Raw genomic sequence first — 19,971 nt, forward strand, 5'->3', positions numbered from 1 at the left:
TGCACTGGAGCCGGCTTACTGGAGGGAAGCAACTGTGGGCTGCACCTGCAAGGCAGACGGCAAGGAGTGCAGGGTGGGCCAGAGCACACTGAACACGCTTCCCTGAGAATGGGGCACCATAGAGCAGGCTGCCGGAGTAGGCCCTTGAGCAGATTTGCACTGTCCACATTTCCCCTGCGGAGTGCTGGTTGCACCTCGACAAAAGTGCATCGGAAATCTGACTGTCACCGGAGGTGAGGTGCCTGCGGCTGCTGTGGACCAGATCTGATTGCCTTGGAGCAAGGGAGCCCGAGAGCTGCACCCGCACAGAGGAAGGTGAGGAGTGTGCAGGTGGGCCTAAGTGGACCGAGGGCGCCTCTTTGGTGAACCAGGCCCCTCAGGACTGTCTGCAGAGGGGGACCTGTGAGAATAAGCCCTGCCCGAACTTGCTTCATGGGTTGCAGATTGTCCCCCTCCCCAAAACAGGACACACTGGCTCTCCTGCTGGGCCTCCCTGTGGGCCACAGTGCCCAGATTAGGCCCAACAATAGTCCTACGCAGTTGGTAGATCACGGGTCCCCAAGAATACCAATGAAGGTAGAAGATCTGAAGTCAATGATTGAGTCCATATACTCCCACGGCCCGGAGGACAGCATCTAGACCTACATGTGCTCAGGAAGAGGCGGCGACCTCCCCCAATTTTCCACTTGTGGCTGCGTGCAGATCTTCATTGTGCGGTCACCCCCTGTGCACCGTTTGTAAGGACGAAGGCATGATGAAGAGAGTTGGTGAGCCTCACCTCAGTCCAAAAAACATCTCCACCAGTGAGACCGGGTTGAGAAACTCCATTGCCGCCTACCTGCCACGTAGGCGCTCTGACACATCTCAATGGAGAAACACGATACACGGTAGTCAAAGCTCCTATTTGAAAGCAAAAGTACCCCATGCCGGATGGAGATGGAACAGACAGGGGAACCGGAATTGGCCCCACCTGTGGTGGAGGCCAACCTCGAAGAAGATTTTTGTAGAGAAAATAATCTATTTTAGTTAGTCTCTTCTTAGGTTACAGTTCTGTTTTTACAATCACATTTCTTCTATTTGTTGGGGAAATTTCACATTATCTACCTTGATGCATTTCTGGTCTTGCTGTGGCTTTTCTTCCTCTTTTTGGGATTTCTTTCTGTTTTGGAATTCTCTTTGAATTTTTCTTCTTTATTTTTCAACTGTGGTTCTTATGTACCTCAACACATATCATTTTATATATTCTCGGCTTGGAAAAGGAAAAATCACTTTTTTGCACTGGTAAAGAAAATTTAGTTTGTGGAATTCCAAATATTGTATATTCAACTGTTTCCATCTGATGCCACATTTTGTACAAATCAAGACAAATGTGTATTCTGTCTTAATTTCAGCCTTGAAAAGGTCTGTTGGATAAGACGAAACACATGTCGGCTGATTGATTGATTGTTGTGAAAAGAAAAATAAATTAATAAAACATCAGTGGAATTACTATCTTTCATGAACTTGTTTTGTGCATTTACATTAAGAGAAGAGATACTTTCCAACTTTGTGTAGTTGTAATTCTTTATATGATTGACGCTAGCCGAGGACCTAATGGTCTTTTTGGTGTACTTATGAGAGTGCTGTCATAAGGTTCTATTATTTCATGGTTTGAGCATATTTTTTCAAAGATATGCTAATATCACCTTCTGGTAGTAGGGTGTTTGAACTTATTTAGCACCTCAACTTTCAATCACAATCTCACATGTTACTTTTTGTGTTAGATAGAGTATATTTGTGTTTTGATTGTGCGGTAATTTCCTTTTGTGGAACCACAACTACCGTTTAGTGAAATATTTCTAAAAGAAATTCTGGTCGATCGTAAAGCCTCAAAGCCATAGATGCCAAGCTTGACCTCATGGCACACCATCATGACAAGATGAATAACACAGTTAACAAGCATGAAGACTGCCTGGATCATTTTGAAACTAGAGTCTCAGATATCAACGACAAGTGAACAACTGCTCAAAATGGATAAAATCCTGGTAGTCATAAAAGCCAAGAATGAAGACTTAGAAGCCTGATCAAAGGGAAATAATATACATATTATTGGTGTGCTGGAATCTACAGCTACTCATAACATGGAGGACTGTGTCACAATAATGCTGAAAGACCTCTTCGGAGCGGCCTTATCTCCAATGTTTATTGGGGAGAGGGTGCATAGATCATTACAACTGCGTCCACCTCCTTGCGCTCCACCATGCCCGATAATTGCACGTATCCTAAACTACAAAGACAGATACTCTGTTCTGCGACTCTCTAGAGAATGTGGTGATAAACAATTTCACGGCAATACAATCACTTTCTACCCTGATTTTACAGTTGCAGTACAGGATGCCCAGAAGGAATTCCATCCCACCAAAAAACTCCTCCAAGAAGCAGAGATTAAGTATGCCCTCCTCTACCCGCCAAGTTGCAAGTTTCCCATGAGGGGAAAATGCACAACTTCCCCAATGCAAAAGCAGCCTTCAAATTCGTAAACAGCATTACACCAAGGGCACCAAAAGAACGTTCACGTGCAACTGATGGAATGCAATTGAACGAAAATAACTAACGCTGATTCTCTTGTTGATCTAAACTGAGATATACCCGTTGCTGGAAAAGAATAGAGAAACAACCTGGTGCACATAGTGAAGTGAATTGGTAGGCAATGTTGAAACACATTGAATAAACTTGCACCGAGCAATGTTGAGAGGACGATACCTACTAACTCAGCCACCCAACCTAGGTCTGGTTGGGATGCTAGCCTGGCTCTCATTCACCCCCTGGGATGAGTCCTAAACAAGAAGTTACACCTTTGGTTTGTGGGAGAGTTATCGAGTGGGTCGGGATTTCTCAAACGAGTTTGGGTGTTGGAGTGGGTGGGGGTGGATTTCAGCTTTATGGTTCTTGTTTAAGTTTACTATTAGTCTGGGTACGCAATGTTTTGACACACCTCCCTTCCTTTAACTCTGTCATTAATCTACAACGCAAATCATACATCAACTACACCCTATTGCTAAACTGGACATCCGAACACTATTGCTTAATTTCAGCACACAATACATATTCCTATATCCGGAATTGTCTCAGATACAACATGACACCTGAGCTGCATCATGAACACGAAAATTAAATGTCTGACCTGGAACTTCAGGGGGCTTAATGATCCGGGAAAAGCTTGTTTAGTACACACCTACCTCACCAGGCATCAGATTGACATATGCTTTCTACAGGAAATTCATTTAGCCCCATCCTCTGCACCACGCATTTGTGCATGGTGGTGCGCAGAAGTGCATGCAGCTTACTATTCAAATTAACCACGCGGCACAGGCATACTAATCCATAGAGGCCCTGCATGGAAATTCTCACAGGCCAAAATTGATACAGAAGGATGTTACAGTCTCTTAGCTCGAACTCTACATCAACATTCTATTATACTTGCCTGCATATATGGACCAAACATAGACTGCTCAGAATTTTTCGCAGACTAATGGAGACTCATTGCTAACTTGGGACCAGGGGATCTGATATGCGGTTGTGATTTCAATGTAATTTTCGACCCGACCCTATACAGATCAAATGCCTCCTGCAGGCCACACCCCAACGCCGCTGCACAACTACACACTCTAATACAGGACCAAGGCCTAATTGACACTTGGTGAACACTAAATGGTGATCGCAAGGAAGGCACATGATTCACATCAGCACATGAAACCAGGTCATCTATTCATTAGTGGTCGACCTCCCGAGAGGTACTAACGTGGACCACTGGGACACTCTTAAGTCATGCTCTGGTTCTGCTGGAACTGTCTGTGCCAATGGCGACCTCCCATGCCTTCGCATGGCGCCTGCCAGCAGCAGCTTTAAGGGACATGGTGTTTCGCACTGAAATTTGCACCGCTATTGTAGATTACTTCGCTCTCAATGAGGACTCCATTGAGTCCCCACAAACACTATGGGAAGCATTTAAAGTAGTAATAAGAAGTGCCTGCATTGCAAACGAGGCAGGTATCCTTAAGGCGATCCAGTCTAGGCTTGCTAAGCTCGAAAGCGACTTACGAACACCAGAATTAGAATACTTCAGCTCTCGAGCACCAGCCACTAGGACATTCATGCGGTAAAAACTGGAAGAATTCCATGACAAAGCAAATCAGGAGCAGAGCTATCTCTCCTGAGACGCAACTGCCCGCAGGTATCGGGAACGCACAGGTAGGACCCATGACAGCATGCTCCGACCACATAAACGCATGACTATATAGTTGAATTGCTAGATGATAGGCCAGAACGTCAGAGTACCTACCACCACCATATTAAATACAATGGCGGCCTACTATTAAAAACTTTAACAAACTACATCCAACACAAACAATTACCAAATCAAGGCATACCTGGACACTATACAACTCCTATGGTTAGACCATTCACATCGCAAATATCTGTACTCCCCATTCACTGAGGAAGAGGTATTACAAGTAATGCGCAGTCTTCCTAAAGATAAGGCACCTGACCTAGACTGACTCATAACCTCTTCCTATAAGGAATATGCAACCATATTACCCCCCCCCCCCATCTCCTGCACATATATTAAGCCTAGTGGAGACCAGCACACTGCACCCGTCACTTCGTGGGGCAGTGAATATCACTATACTCAAGCCCGGCAAACCAGCAAATCACTGTAATTCGACAGACCGTTATCAATTATGAATGTGGATAACAAAATATTAGCTAAACTTATTGCTAACCGCCTTGCCCCTGATATTGCTCATCCAGATCAGTTGGGATTCTTACATGATCGCTCGACATCACGCAATCTTCGCACCCTGTTTGTGGTTATGCAGGGAGTAGACCCGTATCTAAAAGCGATTGTCACTCTCCCGGATGCCACAAAGTCATTCGATTCATTAGGATGGCCGTACATGTTTACTCTGCTCCTGCAACTGGGTATGAGTCACACATTTGTAAACCTATTCCGACTGTTGTACACCACACCCACAGCTAGATTATGAGTCAATGGAAGGCTCTCCAATCCATTTCCAATAGCACAAGACACACAAAAAGGGTGCCCTCTGTCCCCGCTCCCGTTTGCCATAGCTACGGAACCCCTGGCAGCCAATTTACATCAACACCATGCCCACAGAGGACTCATTTTAAGTTCATAATATCCATGAATGCAGACAATGTCGCATATACATCAGAGACCCAAAGGAGAACCTGGACCCAATGATACGTGAGGGGGTCCAGTTTGGAGGGCTAGCCTGCATAGCCATAAACTGGACAAAATCCGTTATCCTTCCCCTTACAGATACCACCACACGTTTTGACTCAGAAATTTCACTAGAGTGGCGGGAGGAGCCAGTGCGATATCTGGGCATTTGGCTCAGCCAGAACATGAGTACACTATGGCAGGCCAACTACGGCAGGACAATGTCCTAGCTGGAAGAACTATTCCCGGCCTGGAATCGTCTACCTCTCTCGCTGACTGGGGGATTGGCGATCGTTAATATGGTGGTGCTGCCCAAATTTCTATATCTTTTTCAAATCTCCCCTATTGCTCACTCAGCAGTTTTTCAAATGCCTGAGATCAAATATGATATTGGTGGCATGGGCTGGCAGGCAACCCAGAATTGCATGGGAAATGTTGACACTCCCCCCTACGGCAGGGTGGTCTCAATGCCTCTGACATGCAGCTCTATGCATAGTGCCCCCAGGCCCAATACCTACATTTTTGGTTATATCCAGTCAAATTTCAACCACACGTAGTGGTGGAGGCTGACTTAATATTCCCGGACCCAATCTCCACTGCACTATACCAAACTTACAGACCGACACAAAGCTTGATGGACACTGTGGACTGTCTTAGATGGGCATGGGTTAGACTACAATGCTGCACAGCTCTACCATGTATGTATGCCCTTTCTAACCCTATAGCACCTAACCCAATGATACCCGCACTACAAGATGAAGGAATGCGCATCCAAGTGCATTATAGGCATCTACTTACATTCGCTGACTTATCTCCAGACAGTCGCTTCCTACCACCACCACACCAGCTCACAACCCACACCCCTCTGTCATGGATATGTTTCTGTATCATCAACTTCAGGCCACTTGTCGAGCATGCCATGAGACTTTCCCTAAGCCTCCCCAATGTTACATGCCTTAGAACACATACTAACTAACACATCACACCATAAAATAGTCACCAGACTCTACACGGTAATGCAAGACAAAGCCCTGGTGCCCCTAGACCGCGAGCTAAATGGGCGCTGAACACAGACCCACCTATCTCTGCTGAGCAATGGGCACACTGCTGTGCACGAACTGCAGCGATCTTGCCTAATTACAGATTGCGCCTCATACACTTTAAGACTTTAAGTTCTTACACCAATTATATTGTACCCCCTCCAACTCCATCGCATGGGGCTGAGAAGAGGCGCAATGTGAGAGATGTTGAACACCTCAAGCCTAATTCATATATTTAGCCTGGGAATGTACCCAAATTGTGGATTATTGGCGAGAGGTGCACTTTATACTCCGACAAATTACAGAGCCCCAGATCCTCCTAACGGGGACAATTAGCCTTCTTGGCTATGTTAAAGACATACCACTGCCAAATGGCACCTGGCTAAAAATTGGGGAAGAAAAGTAGTACCTAAGGTCTATATGTGGCTGCATGATGCAACTTATTGCCAGGAACAATTGGCCAATTACTGGGAGGTTATGCCTGAGGCCACCCAACCGGAAGACATTTGGGAACTCTTCCTAAACTATTTGAGATCACAAAATGTACCCTCTCCCTGAGTAGGAGATGATATGCGCTGCGAAGGAATAACGTCCAACGCACATAAACATCAAATATATATAGCTCCCAACCAGGCCCACCATAATATTCAGCTTATTCACCCAAGACACATATTCGAAGATCCTATTTTAGAGGACAAACCTGGGACTTCTGTATGTTGAATATGTATGTGCTGTAAATGTATCATCTTAGCTGTGTTATGATTCCCAATGTACCCCAATATATCCTTTCACCTACGTTTATCCTGCCATTGTACTACATAATGGTTTTTGGTGCTTACCTTTTACCTGGTTAGGTGCTGCATAAAAGTCGTGTGGTTTTCTCCAAAACTGGCCTTATTTATTATGCATGAGGATTCTCAGAATCAAAGCAGGATTACCATCTTCTGCATAATAACTGTGTATAAGGTTCATCACTATAGTCATCCTTGGCCGACCTGATACAGCAAGGTAGAACCCCTCAGGGTAAGTTTTGGGTATATTAGCACCACATCTTCGCTGAGCAGGGTAGGGGAGAAAGACTTCAATGCTGACATGAGATGTTGAGGTGCCTGAAAGCAGATACTCCAGCACACAGTGCTCTGACATCCCTCGCAGGGTGTCTAACAAAAGACCAAGACGGGATCCTTCATTCTCTCACACCAGGTAATGGGGCTGGCTCTTTCCTAAGGGGACTCTTGGCTATACACCTACATACATGCTAGGTACATTTAGGTACATCTAGTTGGGGTTTGCATAATAGGAGTACGCATTATTACTGTCATGTATTTATATGCCTGCATATATTCATTGTTTTAGCACTATGATAGAATTCTACCATCTATTTACTCTGTTGGTGCTTACAACCGTATATATCTGTTTCTGTCTTATGGCAGTTGCAGCATACTTATTTTACACTAGAATGACGCTGATTCAATAAATGCCTATTGAAACCATCCCCATTGTTTATTCTGTGTATCTCTCCGAGACAAAGTAAGCATGAGTGACTGAGCGAAAAGTACTTTACTGTTTCCACGATCCCTGAGGGGTCAGGGTTGTCATGTTCGATAGGTGCCAGAAACTATTCACTCCTTGGTAAGAGGGGCACATAGTGGTACTGCGAGCTCGATGGTTTACAGGCGAACATACACAGTTGGGTTGTCTGGAACCAGTCTGAACACCAATCCCACAGTTTATGTTGTCTAAATGCACAGATCCTATATAGATTTATAGGAACTACACAGCAGCGGTATAGTTTATAGTGGAACACTCTAATTGCGCTAACTTATGCTGTATTATTCTTCACCGCCCCCCTATCTGTTCCCTATTCCTCCCTCCAACCCCGCCTTCTGGACATTGTCAAGTTAGGATACGCTGTGTACGTGTTGATATAAATGCCAATTAATAAAATTTTTAAAAACATCTACAGTCAGAGCTCAGTTTCCACTCCAGCCACTGCAGAGATCAACTGCTGCAGCCTGGCGAACTGTGGTGTTTGGCTTCTCCTAGGCCCAGGCCCCGGGCCCCCCTTAGCTGATGAGCAATCCAGGAACATGGTGTGAGGTGCGTGGAAACAGGCTCCGGGAGCAGCAGTCCGGGAACACACCGGCCTCTGAACGAGAAATGTCCAGATTCCTTCACATCGGAGACATTGTCTCCCTCCCTGTATACCCAGGGATCAACCAGGGGGTCCATCGGCACCTTGGAGTGAGTGAGAGCTGACCAGCTGTTTCTCAAACTGAGTGAACTGCACTTGTAATAGTCCTGGACCCCCCCCCCCCCCAGTTTCTTGTAGAATTTATTTACGAGCATTAGTCCTATTAAAGTCTCTGCTCTTTGCAACCCCTTAGCTTGCAGCGGACCTGCTGACCTGTTGAGATCGTGAAATGTCCTCCTCTTTGCAGTTTCCCGAACTGGTATTATTGTACGTAGTGATGCTCTTAATTGGGCACAAGGTGGCACTCTTCCAATGACCACGCCAAAAACACGAGATGGGGAGGGGGAAGCATCCTGGTGCTTGGATGTCATATACACCCAGAAAAGGAAGAATGCAGTGAGCCTGGTTGACCACCCCTTTTCTGTGGGCAGTGTACAAATCATAACGAAGCAGATGAAAATGGGTCATAATTCTGGAAATATACGATTATTAACACTTGGGGCTGGAATAAGACGTAGCTACCCATTGAAAAGTTTAGTGAATCAGGCATTGTTTATTCAGATACTTACATATCACGGCAAAGCCTGGAGTAAGGGTTGTATGGCATTACAACACGGGCTTTTACCACGCATGCCATTACAACGCTGTTTTTACAACGCAAGTCCTTACAACGACTTGCGCCGTAAGCGCTGGATAGTGGAATAGATTAATTTTCTATTCCAACTCCAGCCCACATTACAGTAGGGAAGGTGTTGGAATAGAAAATTAAACTATTCCCTATCCAACAGCGCCCTCCAGTGCAAGTCGTTGTAACGACTTGCGTTGTAATAACAGTGTTGTAATGGTTGTGCTTGGTAAATACCCGCGTTGTAAAGGCTGTTCCCCGGAGTAAGACACGCCAATTGGACAGTTTGTGAATGGGCCCCACCAGTCAGTCTCGCGCTCACTGAACCAAGCGCACCTGGAAGAATACACAAAGGGGCATATTATCAAGAGACATATCGCTGCTTTTTCGGCACATAGCTCTGAAAAAGTGGCGATGTTTTTAACTCACTATTTACAAGGACTCGCTAACAAGTTTTAGCCCGAGTTTCTTTGAGTTAGCTGCCTTTTTCTTTCTATCGCTAATGAAATGCAAAGTAGGCATTCCTCACCTAATACTCATGGAATCCGTTGCCAACACAACATCGCCCTATTATCAATGCGCGTCAAGCGATAAAAAAAGCCACACTAACCGTGGTTATCGCCGGAATTGAACACCTGCTTCAAACTTGACTAAGCTATATTCACAATGGGAGGTGGATTGACATGTTATGTCCACACTCCCCTATCAGCAAGGTTTTCAATAGCGCACTAACATTATCGCTGCTTTTCTCAAGCAAAAACCGATTATCGCCGTCTATCACTGGAGTGTACATCGCCATTGGGCAAAGAGTTGCTAATACGCCGCTAACACGGCGATGTACTCAATTGATAGACGGCGATAATGAAAATCGCTCTAAGCACGAAATGCGATAATTATCGCATGTCCTTGATAATATGCCCCATAGTCCTTTCCAATATCCACACATTTGTAGTCATGCAATTGGTCCAGGATGCGGCAGCAAGAATGCTGATGGGAACCCCAAGGTTTGTTTCGATCAAAGAAACTGCATTGGCTTCCTGTCCCTCTTAGATCATGCTTTAAGGCACTAGGGCCAGATGTAGGTAATTCCGATTTACCTACTCTTAAATTCCGAATCATACCATTCGGTATTTAAGAGTAGGTAAATTGGAAGTAGGCAGATGTAGGTAATTTTTACTTTACAATTACCGATTCTGTAAGATTTGGTATTTACCGATTCGGTAAATACCAAATCGGTATTTCCCATTGATTCCTATGGGCCTTGAAGCCCATAGCAATCAATGTGAAATACTGATTCGGTATTTACCGAATCGGTAAATACCGAATTCTGGCAGGGGGAACGGGGTGTCACTTTGACACCCTGTAGCACCCCAATTGCAGGCTTATGTGCCATGTGGCACACATACATGCCCTAAGGGCATGTCTGTGTGTAACATGGCATAGGTGTACATGCACAGATGTGCATGTACACTGGAATTCGGTATTTTACCACCCAATAGGATTGGGTGGTAAAATAAGAAATCCTAAGGGCCTGTGGCACTGCAAACTGCGCCACCTACATATGGATTAACAGAATCGGAAAAATACCGCAGTGGTAAATTTACCGAATCGGTAAATATACTGGTTCTGTAAATTCCGAGCCACCTACATGTCAAAAGCCAAATACCGGTCGGTAACGGCCGAAATCGGCCGTTACCGACCAGTATTTGGCTACCTACAACTGGCCCTATGTGTTGTCTTTAAAGCTGCTAATGGGGTTGGCCCGGAGTTCCTTCAATCCAGGCTCTCATGGTATGCTCTAGGTAGAACTTTGCGTTCCTCTGGATCTAAATTAGTCCAATCCTCCACCTTCAAGAAAATGAATTGGGGAGGCAGAAGCTTCCTTTACTGTGCTTCCAAAGCCTGGAATGAGCTTCCCTTTCATCTCAGAAATGCCCCAAACCTTGCCTCCTTTCGCAAGGATCTGAAAACATGGTTGTTCTCACTTTAACTTGCCAGTGCCCTCCAGGTAGTCAGTCTTAGCGCCAGGACACCCTAAGGTAGCAGTGCGCTTTATAAGTACAATTAACATAACATAACATAACAACATGTTGAAAAAGATTCGGAATACCATGTGCCATCATTCTTCATGTTCACATTCACAACTGTGTAAATGTAGGAAAAAGCGCTACGGAGCCATAGCATTAATGTTCTATTAAAAGAGGCATCAAAGATTCCCGAGTGAGCTATCGAAGCACTGCAAATATCATACGTTTGCATAATCAGTCCCTTCATTCTACATCCACTTATGTTTTTAGGTCTTGCAGACCTAACGCTGGAGCGCGCATGCACTCCTCGCTCTGAGAGGCTTATAGTGATCGAGTAGATTTCAGAAGGGGACTTGAAGCCCCGCCCATCATTCCTATTGGCTGGCGTCATTGTTTATGGTAAACGCTGGCCTCCCATTGAAAACGAGGCTTCTTGGTTACCGCCCAGTCTCCTTTTGGCCCCCCCCCCCCACCCGGACTGGATTGTTTGCTTGTGGCGTTACACAGGATGCTTTAGTTACTCAGGGAGCACTATTTTCTTTAATAAATACTGTTGGACAATGGCGGCGCTTGAATTTGCAGCGCGCCCACACAGCACTCATGGGACAATGGCAGGCGCTACTTGCATGTGGAGCGAAGTGCTTCTTTTACTTTGATATTAGCCAACAGCCCCCTCCCCCTGCCCCAACCGGGTTGACTTCTGGATGTCGGACTTCATTGTCGTCGCCCGGCGGGCTCTTGCCCTTTCCCTGAATTTGGTGCAATTGGCGTTCACTACTACTTGTCCTGTCTCTTCCTTTTGGTCATATTTGCGAGGAGGCCTTGAGCCATCCAACCAGTGGGCGCCGGAAACCCTGCGCAGATTGCAGCTGGATCTCCTGCAGAAGAGGCCAGGCCAAGGACAGTGAGCTGTGTGTGCGTGCGGACTGCCTCCCAAAAATAGACACAGCCGTGCTGATCTGTCAGGAAGTCAGCATACTTTATGCATGGCATGTGATAGGCCAGAAGGGCTGGGGACGAGTCTGTCACATATCAGACCGGTGCCCCTGAAAGACTAGCTGCGTGGACTCAGTCGTGTTCACAGGGTTTGTGGGTAGGTTTGTAGAGGGCGCGATTTCAGATTTGAAGTCAAGTTGGAATTATTAACCTGTGACATTGATGATTTCACCACCCCGCTGGTGTTTATTTTGGGGACCCCTTGGGTCATGATGGTTAAATAAACCGGTTTTAAATGTACACTAACCCATTACCAGAGAAGTGTTTTGAGGCCCTAAAACTGAAACAGGTGGAGGGTCAGACTTGCAGCAGCGCACTACCATCCCCGATGGAGGGGGGTTGGGAATGCCCCTCATCTGGATAATACTGAGGGGGTGTGTCTAGGTGGCCTTACCCCACTCTCAGAACCCGAGGGCAACAGGTGGCCACTGCCCAGGGGGGATGAGGGGGTTAGAGATTTACTTCTGTACCGTCTATGGTGCTTGTCGTCGGACAGCGCCTCTCTCCTGACAAACCACATCTTTGTAGCTAGCTTCCAGTGAGTATTGTTCTCCGGGTTGGCCCGAGGTTGCTGAGACCACAACCCAGCTGCCCTTCCTAATGGGCTCTGGTGACCGGTTTCTCTGAAGGGCCTTCTCCTTCTTGGCAGGGTGACCTCCATGCATAGAGGACTAGTGGCAGCAACCGGTCAGTCTGTGCTAGGCCAGGCCTTGTCAGCCACAAAGACGTTAATGTTCTCGCACGCATCTGAAAGGGGAAGAGGTGGTTGGGAGGGGGCGGGGGTCTCATAAACTGGTGCACTTTCACTCGGTGGGTGTGAGTCTCGCAGTCTCGTGCCACGCGCAATGATGCCAGTGTCTGTAATGGAGTTACAGATTTTGGCACGGTCTCATCCAGTGAGCGTGCCACCCTCGCACTTTTGGCGTGAGTCTTACAGGCTAAAATACAGCCTCACTAGATGGATATGGGTCTCACAATGAGGCATAGACCCACTCCAGCTTCTGTGAAACTATACTTTTTAACGGAGCTGCACATGCTGGCGGAATAAGACTGCGTGTTTAGTCTCTCACCTAAGTGTACATGTGTCTCATGCTTGGTTTATGTCTCTCTCGATGCTTGGTCACCCTGTAGACTCTAATGGAGTTGTACACGTTGAAGTTTTGTCACTCAGTGGATGTGTTGTTCACTATTTGGAGCACTGCCTCGCTATACTGTTGAGAGGCCGTGTGACTTGCATTCTGTCGGACACTATGCATAATGGTCCCTCACAACAGCTCCCTCTCACACTATGGTGCATCACTTCAGTCAGAATGTGTAGGCCTTACAGTGACGCGCACGCAGTCGCACTCCAGCTTCAGCCATCCCAATAAATTTAAGAGTGGCACATTCATCAGACGGTGTCACTCAGCTTGTGCACATTTTACACAAAGGCACACAGTTTCACTCTACCCTCCTTCATGCCATGTATTGTAATAAAGTCAGACGCTGAATGAGCAGTCTCTCTCACAGTGTATGTCCTCTCACAACATAATTCAGCTGGGGTGTAGGCCTCTCACTAGTGCGATGTCTCACTGAAGTTGCAGTCATCCTCTATACTTCTGTGATGTGGCACACAGTAAAGTAGCCGCTCACTCGCTTTTTGTTTAGGCTGATAGTAGTCTCACACCTCGGTGCGCAGCCCTGTTTCAGCGGTGATAATCTCACATTTGAGCAGATCTCACTACAGTCTTCGCCATTCCGCTATCTTTAATTGAGTATCACACAGAGACTCACTTCTGGTTTAATTTATCCCCAGTACTGTGAAGCCTGGCTCTTGTGCGTGGGATTAGTCCAGCCTAAAGTACCTCATGTACTGTCAGTGTCTAAGGAGCCCACCCCGTGCACACAGTTGAGCACATAGGCAACAGAACATCCGTGTCAGACCACATCCCACCCTCACGTGGACGACACGCTGCCCAAACCGGAGTGTAACACCTCAGCAGTGCAATGCACTTTTTTGCACACCCCTACTCACTACAGACATCCGAAGGTGCTAGTTAAAGTACACACCACACCCACAGAGGAAACACAGTTGTGTCAATAAACAAGCATTTGTAATGCAATAGGTCTCGTATTTATTCAAGTTTAAGCTATTGGCATTGTAAATGACAACCCCTTTTATTTATGTTTAAAAAAACGAAAACAAAAATAAACAGCATATTTATTTGCAATGTCAATAGCTCAAACTTGCATAAATGTGAGACCTATTGCATTGCAAACCCTTGTTTACAAACAGCCACTGAAAAACAGAACGGACGGCATATATGGTGTGTAACGCCACTCTTATTTCACACTGTGAAAAGTCCTGTAAAAGTACCCTAAAAGTAATGCAGATCTGAGTTCTGTGAAAATACTTGTAAATATGGAGGGGTAGATTTACAAGCCCCTTGCGCCGCCTGTGCATCGCGTTGCGAGACATACCGGCAGGCAACCTGCTGCGTGATATTTACAAGCACACGTAAAGCCACCATGTGTGAGCTCACATCTAGAAGTTTTACAATTCCTGATTCCATTATATTTTACTCCAGTTGCACTCCCATTGCCTGTGACATACCTGGAAATCCTTGCTAGTACACATCCTATTCGTAAATGATGAGCTATACATCATAACTCATTGTAACTCCTTTATATCCTGAGACAAATGTAATCGTATAATAAAGTGACCATCAACAGCACTTCTTTAGTGGCTTTCTGACACAAACATGCATGATGGCATCAGCGGGAATCGAACTGCAACCCCACTTCTGCTAATTGCAAACAAGCCAGAGTCCGGACGACACATCCCCCACTGCCGGAAAAACATCAGGCAACTTATGCTCGTCTGCTGTGGCGCTTGAATCATTTTTTGTGTTAGAATAAGGCAGAGGGGGCTATAAGGTGCCAAAATCAAAGCGGCGTGTGGGTGTGGGGTGCCGGGTGTCCACGAGGCCACGTTCAGGCGCTTATACTTCTCCAATGCAAGTCGAATGATACTTCTGTGCAGGGAACAGGCTACGCACGAGCTTTCACCGCTCAATAGGAAGAGGTGGGATGTCTTTGTGTATCGCTTCTAACCAAGGTTTACCACTGGCGGGAATAAATACCCACTCCTCGGCAGACCATATTTGCTATGTGATGAGGACATGGATTTCTAGACAAGGACAGGTGCTTTCGAATTGTGAGACCCATTTAGGGTCTTTAACTCTGTCCACTTACATAGAAATACCAGTGTGTTATACTGCACTGAAATACGTATATTATAAACTCTTTAGAACATTTGCATTCTTTCACATCCAAGAAAGTAAACACAACTGTGATGGCAAAATATTTATTGACTTGAACACAAGTTTACAGCGTCCCAAGCCAGAATGAGGGAGATCAACTCGCCTCTGCTGGGGAGATGGCTTGTTAGAAGTAACATACATCCATAGCATGTACTGTACGTGTTGTGACATCAATTGCACTATAAATTCCGTAACAACAGCTAACATTAAAACATGGCATATGTACATATGTATAAAATTCAGTTCAGAAGATACAGAAAAAACGTGTAAGTCAGTCATCATTTGGGATATTACTGTAGAGGGAATGGAGTGTCATGGGCACCACCACCTTCAAATTTATTTAACTTGTGGCTCAAAGCGAAATAGCCTTCAACGATAACTTAGAGTACTTACAAAAAATAACTTAATTGTTATACGACATCACAAGAAAAATATAACAATGAATATTAAATATTGTTCTTTTGGGAGAAAGTAAATAGCGACTACACAATTTAATAACACAATATACATTTTAACTCAAATAAGAAATGATATTTGTATAGATGAATGTGCATCTCGGTGTGAATGTGATGTGTTCCATGGATGTCGCTCTAAATGATTGACACCTGGGCGAGCCAATCCACAAAGTACGTTGGTCTTAGTCTGCCAACCTCTGTCCAATATTTTACTTTGTATTGTAATCAGCAATGAAACCTTGCAAATAGCAAGTACCTATTTTGCTTTGCTTTGCTGTATCAATAAACAGAACATTTGACTCCGCACTCGCCTCTACCTGATGTCAAAAGCATTGTAAATAAAAAGGAGCAGGAAAACTGGGTTTGGGTGAAAAATAACCAGTTGCCACCCTGCTCCTCCACCCAAACACACACCACTGTCGTTGAATGAGAGAAAAGATTCCCAACCTTATCACAGAAAAAAACACTACATTGTATGGAGAGAAAGGGGCTGAATGAAATAGTTAGTCTTTCCCTCCCTACCACAAATCTGTTAATTAGAGTTTATAACACCCTCCCCAGCCAACAAAGAGTCTCACATGATGTTAATGCTTTCTCCTTCACCTATTACTTTTTAATGAAACTGTTAGCTGAAAAACAATGATCAGGGATGGTGTCACCAGTGGCCACTACAAATATAAAAATATGATGGGGTACTACAGCGCCAAACTCACCATATACTGCTCCTCTGGGTATGCCCTCTCTCCCCGATTAGCGTCCACGAGCAGGAAAGGGACACCTGTACAACCAATCCTGGAGCTTCTCTTATGCTGAGAGAAGCACCAGGGTTGGTGGGAGCAGGCTAACCCAGTCCTCATTTTGAGGCTGGGGGCCTGTGCCAGCAATCGATTGCTGGGTTTACAGTGCGCACTTCGGGCTGGCCGTAGCAATACAGCCAGCCAACCCGACATGCGCACTGCAGGGGCAGCTGCAATCCTGCAATTGCAGGATTCAGCCCCACCCCCTGCCCTCACACAGCAACGTTTAGGTACAATTACATTCACATGCCATTTTACTTATTCATGTGTGCCTGGGGCACTTGCAGATGGCAGGTCTATGCTCCTCCACTGGAAAAGAAGAACCGCCCCTAGTGTCTCATACATTACCATAGTAGTCCTTGGCACTGATGTCTATGGATGTGCTCCTTGTACCCCTTTATTCTCTTGCCCTTTTTATTTGTCATGAGTGTCCTCTGTGTGCTCAATGTGATTTCTGTAGTAGATGGTAGCCAGAAAAAAGACCAGTCCCCAAGGCTGAGGGGAGAATGAGCTTATTAATGGAGCTCAACATACTATAATTACAAGATTCAGTTTTACTCTCATTTCAGGTTCCCTTCCATTCTCATCCAAATTCAGTATTTCCTCCCTAAGTCGGGAAATGTTACCTTACAAAGCAACTTTAAGTCAGGCCATGAAATTCATAGGCCAAGGGACACTTCCCTCTGCATTAATTAAATCTTTGTGGGGTTTAAAAAGGAGGTTTTGGAGGGAGACACAGGCCACAGGAGTAGGCAGCTGTAGGGGAATTTTATTTCCTGGAGACTCAGCTAAGCATTCTCACAACCTACAAATATTCGAAAAACAATTATCAATGTATTATTTCATGTTTGGCATGGCCCTTGTGTATATGCTGATGTTCCATGTAGTGCATTTACAGTATCTTGTTTAGAATTCGCTAAACACAGAGGCAGTTCAATGAGCTGAAACAAGGACTGTTTTGTAAGAGGTCAAGTAACATTTACCCGTAGCCATGTCCGTGCACTGGCAACCTTTACTGCTTCTACTCAGCTAAAAATCTGGCAGGTATTGGCAGTGTCACTCTACTTGTCCACAAAGTTGTATCCACTCTAGAAATACCCGTGGGATTTATCTGGTGGCTTAGTGAGGGTTGCCTCACTTGTTCCCCATACAGACATTATGGGAAGATGGAGGAAAGGTGGAGCTCGAGGAGGAAGTACTTACAGTACCAGTACCCTTGCAACCTACCCCTGACTGAGGAATGTGCCCTGAATCAGATCTGACTTGCTGGGTTTCTCAGAGCAATGATTTTGAGAGCTGTGGATTTTAAACACCAAAACAAGGAGGTGCAAGCAATACTGTTAGAAAGGAAACAGATATTAATGATCTGCTTAGCGAAGATGGGTGTCTATAAACTGTGTAAATTATAACCAGTACACTGTGTTCAGAAGTACCATCTACACAAGAACTAAGTAAAAGGTGAGTACATACCGGCATGCAGTGACAACCAGTAGCACTTTTTAACCCTCCCCCTTCTCCTCTGTTTCTGTTACCGAATGTTCTGTGAGTTAATCAGGTGCCCTGATATGTCTAGATTTCTCATACATTTCAATAAACATACCCTGGAAGGATTCCCCAGAAATGAAAAAGATACAATTATCACAGATGATTGATTGAAAATGGAATTTTGTGGCAGAGTGTTATCCTGGGATTGAGCAGTTTTTACTGAACTATTTGGAGCAAAGGTTCTTCGACCCGCTTACTCATCCAGGAGATGTGCTGGAGGTTTTAAATAGATGATGGGGCCTCCCGGATAAAGGTATAGAATAATACCATCCCCATTTGAAAGCACTCAGATGAAAGAAACTTAGAGAAATTCTGAGAGCTACATATCAGCTTCCAACTGTTCCTTCTGGTGTTTGAGATCTATTTGACAATAGAGTTGCTGAGCAGTGATGAGTCTGGGTACTAACAACAGAAAAATAAAAAGAGGCTTCAGAGAACCATCACGCCTCGAGTGGCTATGCTTCCTGGCTGGCTTTGATCATCGGGACAAGATGATTTGAAAGATGTAATTGAACCTTAACTACCACAAGAACAAATAGATCTGCAATGCAAAGTTATAGTCCATACCAATGCAAAGTGACCTGTTAAAAGATTGGTCAGAAACCTAAAACAACTTACACTCAGCATTTGTCTGGCTGATCAAAGTAGATTACCAGTTGCATGCATAACGCTTTGTAAATTTGCCACCCTTCCCAGTACCAAATAGTCCTCTGCTTGTATAGGGTTTAACATCCTTTCGATTGAGGGGTTTTATCCATGGGTTGACTATTCTCAACCATGCAGACTTCATAGGATGGCTCCCTCAACCCATTGAGGAGGGAATTTTTACTGTGTGAGAAACTTGACTTTTGGTCATGATGGCATTTGTGATAACAGTGCCTAGTTGCGTGTTCCTCTCACTGGTTTCTACTGGAGTTTATGACTCTGGTCAAAAGAAGACAGTACATGGACATACTGCAGTTTCCAGTCCTTAGTGAGCAGATCTTGTGGTACAGGGAGTTGGCGGGGGTGGGAGACTGGAATAAAGGGCAGAGAAAGTACTTAACCTGTTTAAGTGTCAGGGTCCACCCACCTCCTCCTCGTGAAATGTATATTAAGATGAAGAGTGACTTCCATGCATTTATGACCACAAGTCTATGAAAACACCGGCCGCATGTACCTTAATGGTGGATTCATAGTTATTTCCCTGCAGTAGGTGTATCTTTTTTACTAAAGCAAAAGTGCCATCTGAGCAGTGTACGTCCTGTTCTTCTCATACAGCAACGCACTCTAAAGTCATGGTATTCTACCTTAAAAACATAGCATTATTTATATGTATAGTAAGGTTTTGTTAACCCCCCCCCCCTCATTATCATCAGAAAATATCACTTTTTATAGTACAGAAATTCAACTTTTAGAACCTTTCACCAGCCCACCTTGTCTGTGTGCTGCAATTAGCAGCTGACAACAACTCTATGAGTCCTTTGTTTGTTGGTCAAAACATGGCCGATGCTAGAAGTGATCAGCGGTAAGAGAGGGCTGCCAGCAGCATCTCTCCTTATAGTGTGAGGGTAATAAGGGGATAAACGAACCTTACCTGAATAATGACCTGAACAATATTGCAGGTAAGTAAAATTCCAAAGTCCTCTGTAGACAAAGGTTCAATTGTCTAATGCAAATTATCAGGATTAATTTGTCTGTGAAAGTTAATGAAGTACTGTTGTCTTGGGCAATATACGGCTGCCAGAATGCAGTTTAGAGGCTCCTTGGGTTCTAGCGATATTTAT

This window comes from Lissotriton helveticus, chromosome 2_1 (genome assembly GCF_964261635.1).
Source record: "Lissotriton helveticus chromosome 2_1, aLisHel1.1, whole genome shotgun sequence".
Classification (NCBI taxonomy): Eukaryota; Metazoa; Chordata; class Amphibia; order Caudata; family Salamandridae; genus Lissotriton; species Lissotriton helveticus.